Raw genomic sequence first — 11,630 nt, forward strand, 5'->3', positions numbered from 1 at the left:
AAACAATTTAAAGGCAATGCTACCAAATACTAATTGAGTGTATGTAAACTTCTGACCCACTGGGAATGTGAAGAAATAAAAGCTGAAATAAATCATTCTCTCTACTATTATTCTGACATTTCACATTCTTAAACTAAAGTGGTGATCCTAGCTGACCTAAGACAGGGAATTTTTACTAGGATTAAATGCCGGGAATTGTAAAAAACTGAGTTTAAATGTATTTGGCTAAGGTGTATGTAAACTTCCGATTTCAACTTTAGGTATTTGTAGTTGTCCACATATTCTAAGTCAGAACCGTCCAGAGTAGTGATGCTAGTCAGGGCGGGCGGGTGCAGGCAGCAATCGGTTGAAGAGCATGCATTTAGTTTTACTCGCGTTTAAGAGGAGTTGGAGGCCACGGAAGTAGTTTTGTATAGCATAGAAGCTCGTCTGGAGGTTTGTTAACACCAAGTCCAAAGAAGGGCCAGATGTATACAGAATGGTGTCAGAGTGGAATGAAATCAGAGATCAGAGAATCACCAACAGCAAGAGTGACATCATTGATAAATACAGAGAAAAGAGTCGGCCCGAGAATTGAACCCTGTGGCACCCCCATAGAGACTGCCTAGGTCCGGACAACAGGCTCTCCGATTTGACACACTGAACTCTATCTGAGAAGGAGTTGGTGAATGAGGTGAGGCAGTCATTTGAGAAGCCAAGGCTATTGAGTCTGCCGATAAGATTGCGGTGATTGACAAAGTCGAAAGCCTTGGCCAGGTCGATGAAGACGGCTGCATAGTACTGTCTTTTATCGATGGTGGTTATGGTATCGTTTAGGACCTTGGGCATGGGCTGCGCCCATGACCAGCTCGGAAACCAGATTGTATAGTGGAGAAGGTACGGTGGGATTCTAAGTAAATTATAATTTAAATATACATACCAATTGATTCTTGATGAATATAACTTGTGTGTGTATATATTTCTATTTTTTTTACCAGGCAAGTCAGTTAAGAACAATTTCTTCTTTTCCATGACGGCCTAGAAACAGTGGGTTAATAACTGCCTTGTTCAGGGGCAGAACAACAGATTTGTACCTTGTCAGCTCTGGGATTTGATCTTGCAACTTTTCGGTTACTAGTCCAACGCTCAAACCACTAGGCTATGCTGCCGCCCGTATATATAGATACATACATTACATGACCAAAGGTATGTGGACACCTGCTCATCGAACATCTCATTCCAAAATAATGGACATTAATATGGAGTTCGTCCCCCTTTGCTCCTATAACAGCAACCACTCTTCTGGGAAGGCTTTGTTGGAACATTGTTGGTGGGACTTGCTTCCATTCAGCCACAAGAGCATTAATGATGTCAGGGACTGATGTTGGGCGATTAGACCTGGCTCTCAGTCGGCGTTCCAATTCATCCCTAAGGTGTTCGATGGGGTTGAGGTCAGAGCTCTGTGCAGGCCAGTCAAGTTCTTCCACACCGATCTCGATAAACCATTTCTGAACCCCGCTTTGTGCACAGGGACATTGTCATACTGAAACAGGAAAGGGCCTTCCCCAAACTTTTGCCACAAAGTTGGAAACACAGAATCGTCTAGAATGCCATTGTATGCTGTAGCACTAAGATTTCCCTTCACTGGAACTAAGGGGCATGCCCGAACCATGAAAAACAGCCCCAGAACATTATTCCTCCTCCACCAAACTTTACAGTTGGCACTAGGCATTGGGGCAGGTAGGGTTCTCCTGACATCCACCAAACCCAGAATCGCCCGTCGGACTGCCAAATGGTGAAGTGTGATTCATCACTCCAGTGAGCGTTTCCACTGCTCCAGAGTCCAATGGTGTGAGCTTTACACCACCCCAGCCGACGCTTGGCATTGCACAAAGGTGATATTAGGCTTGTGTGCAGCTGCTCGGCCATGGAAACCCATTTCATGAAGCTCCCGACGAACAGTTCTTGTGCTGACGTTGCTTCCAGCAACGGATTGGAACTGGGTAGTGAGTGTTGCAACCGAGGACAGATGACTTTTACACGTTACGCAGTTCAGCACTCGGCGGTCCAGTGCTGTGAGCTTGTGTGGCCTACCACTTCCCCGCTGAGCCGTTGTTGCTCCTAGACGTTTCCACTTTACAATAACAGCACTTACAGTTGAAGGGCAGAAATTTTACGAACTGACTTGTTGGAACGGTGTCATCCGTTCCAGCTCTTCAGTAAGGCCATTCAACTGCCAATGTTTGTCTATGGAATTTGCATGGCTATGATTTTATGTTTTTTTCCTTTCATCTTATCTGTTTAACTACAGATCAAATCAAATCAAGTTTATTTTATATAGCCCTTCATACATCAGCTAATATCTCGAAGTGCTGTACAGAAACCCAGCCTAAAACCACAAACAAGCAAGCAATGCAGGTGTAGAAGCACGGTGGCTAGGTAAAACTCCCTAGAAAGGCCAAAACCTAGGAAGAAACCTAGAGAGGAACCAGGCTTATGAGGGGTGGCCAGTCCTCTTCTGGCGTACCGGGTGGAGATTATAACAACATGGCCAAGATGTTCAAATGTTCATAATGACCAGCATGGTCAAATAATAATAATCACAGTAGTTATCGAGGGTGTAGCAAGTCAGCACCTCAGGAGTAAATGTCAGTTGGCTTTTCATAGCCGATCATTAAGAGTATCTCTACCGCTCCTGCGGTCTCTGGAGAGTTGAAAACAGCAGGTCTGGACAGGTAGCACGTCCGGTGGACAGGTCAGGGTTCCATAGCCGCAGGCAGAACAGTTGAAACTGGAACAGCAGCAAGGCCAGGTGGACTGGGGACAGCAAGGAGTCATCATGCCCGGTAGTCCTGACGCATGGTCCTAGGGCTCAGGTCCTCCGAGAGAGAGAAAGAAAGAGAGAGAAGAGAGAATTAGAGAGAGCATACTTAAATTCACACAGGACACCGGATAAGACAGGAGAAGTACTCCAGATATAACCAACTGACCTAGCACCCCGACACATAAACTACTGCAGCATAAATACTGGAGGCTGAGACAGGAGGGGTCAGGAGACACTGTGGCCCCATCCGATGATACCTCCGGACAGGGCCAAACAGAAAGGATATAACCCACCCACTTTGCCAAAGCACAGCCCCCCACCACTAGAGGGATATCTTCAACCACCAACTTACAATCCTGAGAAAAGGCCGAGTATAGCCCACAAAGATCACCAGCACAGCACAAAGCAAGGGGGGGGGGGCGCCAACCCAGACAGAGGGATCACGTCAGTAACTCAACCCACTCAAGTGACGCACCCCTCCTAGGGACGGCATGAAAGAGCACCAGTAAGCCAGTGACTCAGCCCCTGTAATAGGGTTAGAGGCAGAGAATCCCAGTGGAGAGAGGGGAACCGGCCAGGCAGAGACAGCAAGGGCGGTTCGTTGCTCCAGAGCCTTTCTGTTCACCTTCACACTCCTGGGCCAGACTACACTCAATCATATGACCTACTGAAGAGATAGTCTTCAGTAAAGACTTAAAGGTTGAGACCGAGTCTGCGTCTCTCACATGGGTAGGCAGACCATTCCATAAAAATGGAGCTCTATAGGAGAGAAAGCCCTGCCTCCAGCTGTTTGCTTAGAAATTCTAGGGACAATTAGGAGGCCTGCGTCTTGTGACCGTAGCGTACGTATAGGTATGTACGGCAGGACCAACTCGGAAAGATAGGTAGGAGCAAGCCCATGTAAAGCTTTATAGGTTAACAGTAAAACCTTGAAATCAGCCCTTGCCTTAACAGGAAGCCAGTGTGGGCAAGCTAGCACTGGAGTATATGATCAAATTTCTTGGTTCTAGTCAGGATTCTAGCAGCCGTATTTAGCACTAACTGAAGTGTATTTAGTGCTTTATCCGCGTAGCCGGATAGTAGAGCATTGCAGTAGTCTAACCTAGAAGTAACAAAAGCATGGATACATTTTTCTGCATAATTTTTGCACAGAAAAGTTCTGATTTTTGCAATGTTACGTAGATGGAAAAAACCTGTCCTTGAAACAGTCTTGATATGTTCGTCAAAAGAGAGATCAGGGTCCAGAGTAACGCCGAGGTCCTTCACAGTTTTATTTGAGACGACTTTACAACCATCAAGATTAATTGTCAGATTTAACAGAAGATCTCTTTGTTTCTTGGGACCTAGAACAAGCATCTCTGTTTTGTCCGAGTTTAAAAGTAGAAAGTCACAGAATGAAGAAACGTTCTATTTAACATATACACTGGTATAGTGCTGGATGATGGCGCCGGAGGGGAGGGCTGCCGTCTTATCGGCTCTTAATAAACCAACCATGCTATTTTGTTCGTTTTTTTGCGTTGTTCGTAACTTGTTTTGTACATAATGTTGCTGCTACCGTCTCTTATGACCGAAAAGAACTGTGATTTCTCAACTCAAATTGGACAAGGAGTTCTTCTTCAATGAGTCGGACGCGAGGGATATACTACAGACACCTGACCATGCCCAGATCCCCGTGATACGCTGGAGAAGGAAACAGACTTCTTCGCGGAAAGAGATCTGGGTGCCTTGTGAGGATCAGGCGACGAGTGGCTAATCTGCCCTTGCCTTCAAGCCTGCTAGCTGACGTTCATTCGCTGGAAAATAAATGGGACAAACTGAAAGCACGTATATCCTACTAACGGGACATTAAAAACTGTAATATCTTATGTTTGACAGAGTCGTGGCTGAACGACAACATTAAGAACATACAGCTGGCGGGTTATACACTCCATCGGCAGGATAGAACAGCAGCCTCTGGTAAGACACAGGGCGGGGGCCTATGCATATATGTAAACAATAGCTCTTGCAAGATGTCTAAGGAAGTCTCAAGGTTTTGCTCGCCTGAGGTAGAGTATCTCATGATAAGCTGTAGACCACACTATCTACCTAGAGAGTTTCCATCTGTATTCTTCATAGCTATCTACACACCACCACAGACCGACGCTGGCACTGAAACCGCACTCAATGATCTGTATTCCGCCATAAGCAAACAGGAATTACGCTCATCCAGAGGTGGCGCTCCTAGTGGCCGGGGACTTTAATGCAGGGAAACTTAAATCAGTTTTACCTCATTACTATCAGCATGTTAAACGTGCAACCAGGGGGAAAAAAATTCTACACCACCTATACTCCACACACAGAGACACGTACAAAGCTCTCCCTCCCCCTCCATTTGGCAAATCTGACCATAACTCTATCCTCCTGATTCCTGCTTACAAGAAAAATATTAAGCAGGAAGCATTATTGACTCGGTCAATAAAGCAGTGGTCAGATGAAGCAAATGCTAAGCTACAGGACTGTTTTGCTAGCACAGACTGGAATATGTTCCGGGATTCCTCCGATGACATTGAGGAGTACACCACATCAGTCATTGGCTTCATCAATAAGTGCATCGATTATGTCATCCCCACAGTGACGGGACGTACATACCTCAACCAGAAGCCATGGATTACAGTTAACATCCTCCCTGAGCTAAAGGCTAGAGTTGCCGCTTTTCATTGAGCGGGACTCTAACCCGGAAGCTTATAAGAAATTCCGCTATGCCCTCTATGCCCTCCGACAAACCATCAAACAGGCAAAGGGTCAATAAAGGATTAAGATCGAATCGAACTACACTGGCTCCGACGCTTGTCGGATGTGGCAGGGCTTACAAATCATTACAGACTACAAAGGGAAGCACAGCCAAGAGCTGTCCAGTGACACGAGCCTACCAGACAAGCTAAACTACTTCTATGCTCGCTAAGGCCTCGGTTGCCTGTAATCTGGGGCGAAAGGTAGCGGTTAGAGCAGGTAGTGGTTAGAGCGTTGGGCCAGTAAGTGAAAGGTTGCTAGATCGAATCCCCAAGCAGACAAGGTAAAAATCTGTCGTTCTGTGTCACGCCCTGGCCTTAGTTATCTTTGTTTTCTTTATTATTTTAGTTAGGTCACGCCCTGGCCTTAGTTATCTTTGTTTTCTTTATTATTTTAGTTAGGTCAGGGTGTGACATGGGGAATGTATGTGTTTTGGTTTGTCTAGGGGTTTGTACGTTTAATGGGTCAGTGTCTTGTCTAGGTGTTTGTATGTCTATGGCTGCCTAGATTGGTTCTCAATTAGAGACAGGCTGTCCGTCATTGCCTGATTGAGAGCCATATTTAAGGCAGCTATAGGCATTTGGGTTTTGTGGTAATTGTCTATGTGAACATTTGTAGCTTTGTATGATGTATAAAAAAATAAAAGATGTATTTTTCACACGCTGCGCCTTTGTCCTCTCTCTCACCGCAAGACGATCGTGACATTCTGCTCCTGAACAAGGCAGTTAACCACTATTCCTAGGCTGTCATTGTAAGTAAGAATTTGTTCTTAACTGACTTGTCTTGTAAATAAAGTTCAATAAAACATTAGAAGGCAAATAACACTGAAATATGCATGAGAGAACCAGGTCTTTTGGAAGACTGGGGATCACGCTCTCCGCAGCCAATGTGGGAAAAATATTTAAACAGATCAACATTCACAACACCACAGGATACCAGATGAGGATACCAGGATGTGTATTACGAGCATGTGCTGACCAACTGTCAAGTGTCTTCACTGACATTTCAACATCTTCATGTCGAGTCTGTAATACCAACATGTTTTAAGCAGACCAGCATAGTCCCTGCGCCCAAGAACACTAAGTAACCTGCCTAAATGACTACAGCCGACCAATAGCACTCACGTCTGTAGCCATGAAGGCTTTGAAAAGCTGTCAAGCTCACATCAACACCATTATCCCAGAAACCCTAGACCCACTCCAATTTGCATACTGCCCACAACAGATCCACAGATGATGCCATTCTCTATTGCACTCCACACTGCCCTTTTCGCACCTGGACAAAGGAACACCTATGTGAGAATGCTATTCATTGACTACAGCTCCGGGTTCAACACCATAGAAGCCCTCAAAAGCTCATTCAAAAAGCAAGGACCCTGGCACTAAAACACCTCCTCTGCAACTGGATCCTGGACTTCCTGACGGGCCGCACCCAGATTGTAATTGTAGGTAACAACACATCTGTCTCGGCTGATCCTCAACACAGGGCCCTTCAGGGGTGCGTGCTCCAGTCCCCTCCTGTACTCCCCGTCCACTCATGACTGCACGGTCAGAGCGACGACTCCCAACACCATTATTAAGTTTGCTGATGACAACAACAGTGGTAGGCCTGATCCCCGACAATGATGAGACAGCCTATAGGAAGGAGTGTCATTTTACACCACTACATATCCACAATTCAAAATGTTTAAATACCACTTTACAACAATATTACAATGTGTCTATGCATGTTGTGTACGTTTGTCTGACTCTTCACAGTCCCTGCTGTTCCATGAGGTACATTTTTACCTGTTTAAAACGTGACACTAGGCAATCAGGATATAAAATAAAAAGAGTAGCAGCAATGTATGTGAAGAGTGTGTGTGGTGTGTTGGTGTGTGTGTGTGTGTGTTGTGTGTGTGTGTGTGTGGTGTGTGTGTTGTGTGTGTTGTGTTGTGTGTGTGTGTGTGTGTGTGTGTGTGTGTGTGTGTGTGTTGTGTGTGCGTGTGTTGGTATGTGGTGTGTGGCATCAGTATATGCATGTGTGTGTATGTTTTGTGTGTGTGTGACCGTTTGTAGTGTGTGTGTGCATGTGTGTGTTGGAGTGTCAGTGCAAAAGAAATTAAGATAAATAAATCATAACAGGCTTCAATGTAAATAGTCCGGGTAAACACCTGTTCAGTAGTCTTATGGCTTGGGGTAGAAACTGTTCAGGAACCTTTTTGGACAGAATTTGCACTCCGGTACAGCTTGCAGTATAGTATCAGAGAGAACAGTTTGCTTGGGTGGCTGGAGTCTTTGACACATGTTTTGGGCCTCTGTAGCGCTTTCCAGAGGGTGGTGCGATCTGCCCAAAGCATCACCGGTGGAAAACTATCTGCCCTCCAGGACACCTACAGCACCCAATGTAACATGAAGGCCAAAAAGATCATCAAGGATAACAACCACCCAAGCCACCCACTGCCTGTTCACCCCGCTATCATCCAGAAGGCAAGATCAGTACAGGTGCATCAAAGCTGGGACCGAGAGACTGAAAAACAGCTTCTATCGCAAGGCCATCAGACTGTTAAATAGTCATCAATAGCACATTAGAGGCTGCTGCATAATCCCTGGCCACTTCAATAATAGAACACTAGTCACTTTAATAATGTTTACATATTTTGCATTACTCATCTCATATGTATATACTGTATTCTATTCTGTTCTATTCGTCCAAATGTTTATATATTCTTAATTCCATTCCTTTACTTTAAATGTGTGTGTATTGTGTGTATTGTTGTGAATTTGTTAGATATTACTTGTTAGATATTACTGCATTGTTGGAGCTAGAAACACAAGCATTTTGCTACCCCCACAATAACATTTTCTAAACACATGTATGTGAGAAATACATTTTGATTTGAAAACTCAGAAGGAGATAACTTTAGCTTTGAGACGTTAAACCGCAACAGCACATGGGCCCCCAGTGCTTCCTCAAGAGGAAGTGCTAGCAGTTTCGAACTGAACTCTGACAGATTGCGACAGGAAGCTACAGTAAGCACTTTTTCACACAAAAAAAATCCCCTAAAATGACATACCCAAATCTAACTGCCTGTAGCTCAGGCCCTGAAGCAAGGATATGCAAAGAAAAATACAAAGAAAAAAACAACCGTTCTTTTTTTTTTGTACCATCATCTTTGAAATGCAAGAGAAAGGCCATAATGTATTATTCCAGCCCAGGTCCAATTTAGACATTGGCCACTAGATGACATCAGTGTATGTGCAAAGTTTTAGACTGATCCAATGAACCATTGCATTTCTTTTCAAAATATTGTATCAAGACTGCCCAAATGTGCCTAATTTGTTTATTAATAACTTTTCATGTTCAAAATTGTGCACTCTCCTCAAACAATAACATGGTATTCTATCACTGTAATAGCTACTGTAAACTGGACAGTGCAGTTAGATTAACATGTATGTAAGCGTTCTGCCAATATCAGATATGTCTATGTCCTGGGAAATGTTCTTGCTACTTACAACCTCATGCTAATCGCATTAGCCTACGTTAGCTCAACCGTCCCATATCCTGAATTTCCACCTGTCTGACATGCCCAAAGTAAACTGTCTGTTACTCAGGCCCAGAAGCTAGGATATGCATAGACACTCTGAAGTTTCTAAAACTGTTAAAATAATGTCTGTGAGTATAACAGAACTGAAATGGGAGGTGAAAACCTGAGGAAAATCCACCCAGGAAGTGCCATTATTTTTGAAATGGCTGTTTTACCAGATTCCGTTCCCTATGGCTTCCACTAGTTGTGAGCAGTCTTTAGACATTGTTTCAGGCTTTCATTCTGAAAAATGAGGGAGAATGACAACTTTGGGTAGTGGGATGTCCCCAGAGCTGTTTTCTGCGCATGGCCGAGAGTGCGCCTTTCTTGTTTTTCTTTTATATTGACGACGCTATTGTCCGGTTTAAATATTATCGATTATTTAGGCTAAAAACATGATTATAAACATCGTTTGACATGTTTCTACGAACTTTACGGATACTATTTGAAATTTTTGTCTGCCCGTTGTGACTGCCTTTGAGCCATTGGATTACTGAACAAAATGCACCAACAAAATTGAGATCTTTTGATATAAAGAGGGACTTTATCGAACAAAAAAAACATTTATTGTGTAACTGGGAGTCTTGTGAGTGCAACCATATGAATATGGTCAAAGGTAAGTGATTAATTTTATTGCTATTTCTGACTTTTGTGACTAATCTACTCTGCTGATAACTGTATGTAATGTTTTGTGTGCTGAGCGCTGTCCTCAGATAATCGCATGGTTTGCTTTCGCCGTAAAGCCTTTTTGAAATCGGACACTTTGGCTGGATTAACAACAAGTTAATCTTTATTTTGATGTATTACACTTGTGATTTCATGAAAGTTAAATATTTATAGTAATTTAATTTGATTTTGGCGTTCTGCAATTTCACCGGATGTTGGCCAGGTGGGATGATACCGTCCCAGTTACACATAAGAAGTTAATGGTTCACTGTCTCAGGCAAAACCAATGAGTTGTGGCATTCCGCAGGGGAGCGTGCTTGGGCCTCTGCTGTTTTTATTGTATATTAATGATATGAAAGTGTCACGATCGTCGTTAGGTGAAAGAGAGGACCAAGGCGCAGCGTGAAGTGAATACATTTTTCTCGTTTAATAACACGAAACGAAGAACACACTTTACAAACTACAAAAACAACAAACGAACGAACGTGACGCTATAAACAACTAGTGCAGACACAGGCAACTAACATAGACAATAACCCACGAAATACCCAAAGAATATGGCTGCCTAAATATGGTTCTCAATCAGAGACAATGATCAACAGCTGCCTCTAATGAGAACCAATCTAGGCAGCCATAGACATAAAACACCTATACTAGACACTGCCCCATAAACATACAAAAAACCCTAGACAATACAAAAAACACATACATCCCCATGTCACACCCTGACCTAACTAAAATAATAAAGAAAACAAAGATAACTAAGGCCAGGGCGTGACAGAAAGATGCTTGTCTTGCCATCTTTTTCTTTAGGCGGATCACTCTACACTTTCTGTGTCCACAAAAAGTAAAACTATGTTGGAGAGCATACTTAGCACAGAGCTTACTAACATTGCAAATGGCTGGAGATAATAAGCTATCTCTGCACTTAGGAAAACTGAAGCAATTATTTTTGGATCGAGACCTAAATTGTGTAGGTCGTCTGAAATCAGAGTGGAGTTAGGGGTGAGGTGCTGACTACTAAAACCTCTGTTAGCTACTTGGGATGTATCCTTGATGGAAGGTTGGGAGGTGTGAGCATGGCCAATAAAGTGCTAGGGAAGGTTAATGACAGTACTAAGTTTTGTCTAGAAAGTCCAAGCTGCTTGATTTAAGGATTCATTGCTACTGCCCTCATTCATGCCATTTTGACTATTTCTATTACTTCCTGGTTTGGGGCTTATCTAAACTTATGAAGGGAAGCTCCAGATAGCCCAGAAAAAGCTGATCAAAGCTGAAGGTGAGTCCACGTACTCACATAGGCAGGAGCTGCTTTCAGGAACTAAACTAGCTGCCTGTTGAGGCTAGGTGTCCCAGATTAGACTAGGTTTGGTTTACAGGAGTATTTATGGTCCTGCGCCCAGATATCTAAATGTTACTTTCCTCGGGTTAGGGATGCACACAATCACAGCACCAGATCAGGTGTTGCTGATGTGTGCTTATACAGGTTCAGGAGTAATGCTGGGAAAGGTACTTTCTTGTATACTGGAGCCTCAGAATGGAATGAGTTGCCTCTGCCTATAAAAACAACGTCCTCTCTGGGCAGTTTTAAAAATAAAGTAAACATGTGTTTCATGTCTTCTGTGCCCATATGAATAACCCCTATGATGTAACTGGAATGATGAGATAGATGTTCTGCTTCTCTGTTTTTGTTTTATTATTTCACTGCCAACTGTGTTCGATCTTGTCTAGCCATCTTGTCTCAAGAGGACCACAATGGAAATAAGTCCCAGACTTTATTGTGTGTTATCCTCAATGATTTTATTCATGTGCATGTACGGCTTTTTC

Source organism: Salvelinus sp. IW2-2015, linkage group LG10 (genome assembly GCF_002910315.2).
Source record: "Salvelinus sp. IW2-2015 linkage group LG10, ASM291031v2, whole genome shotgun sequence".
Taxonomy (NCBI): Eukaryota; Metazoa; Chordata; class Actinopteri; order Salmoniformes; family Salmonidae; genus Salvelinus; species Salvelinus sp. IW2-2015.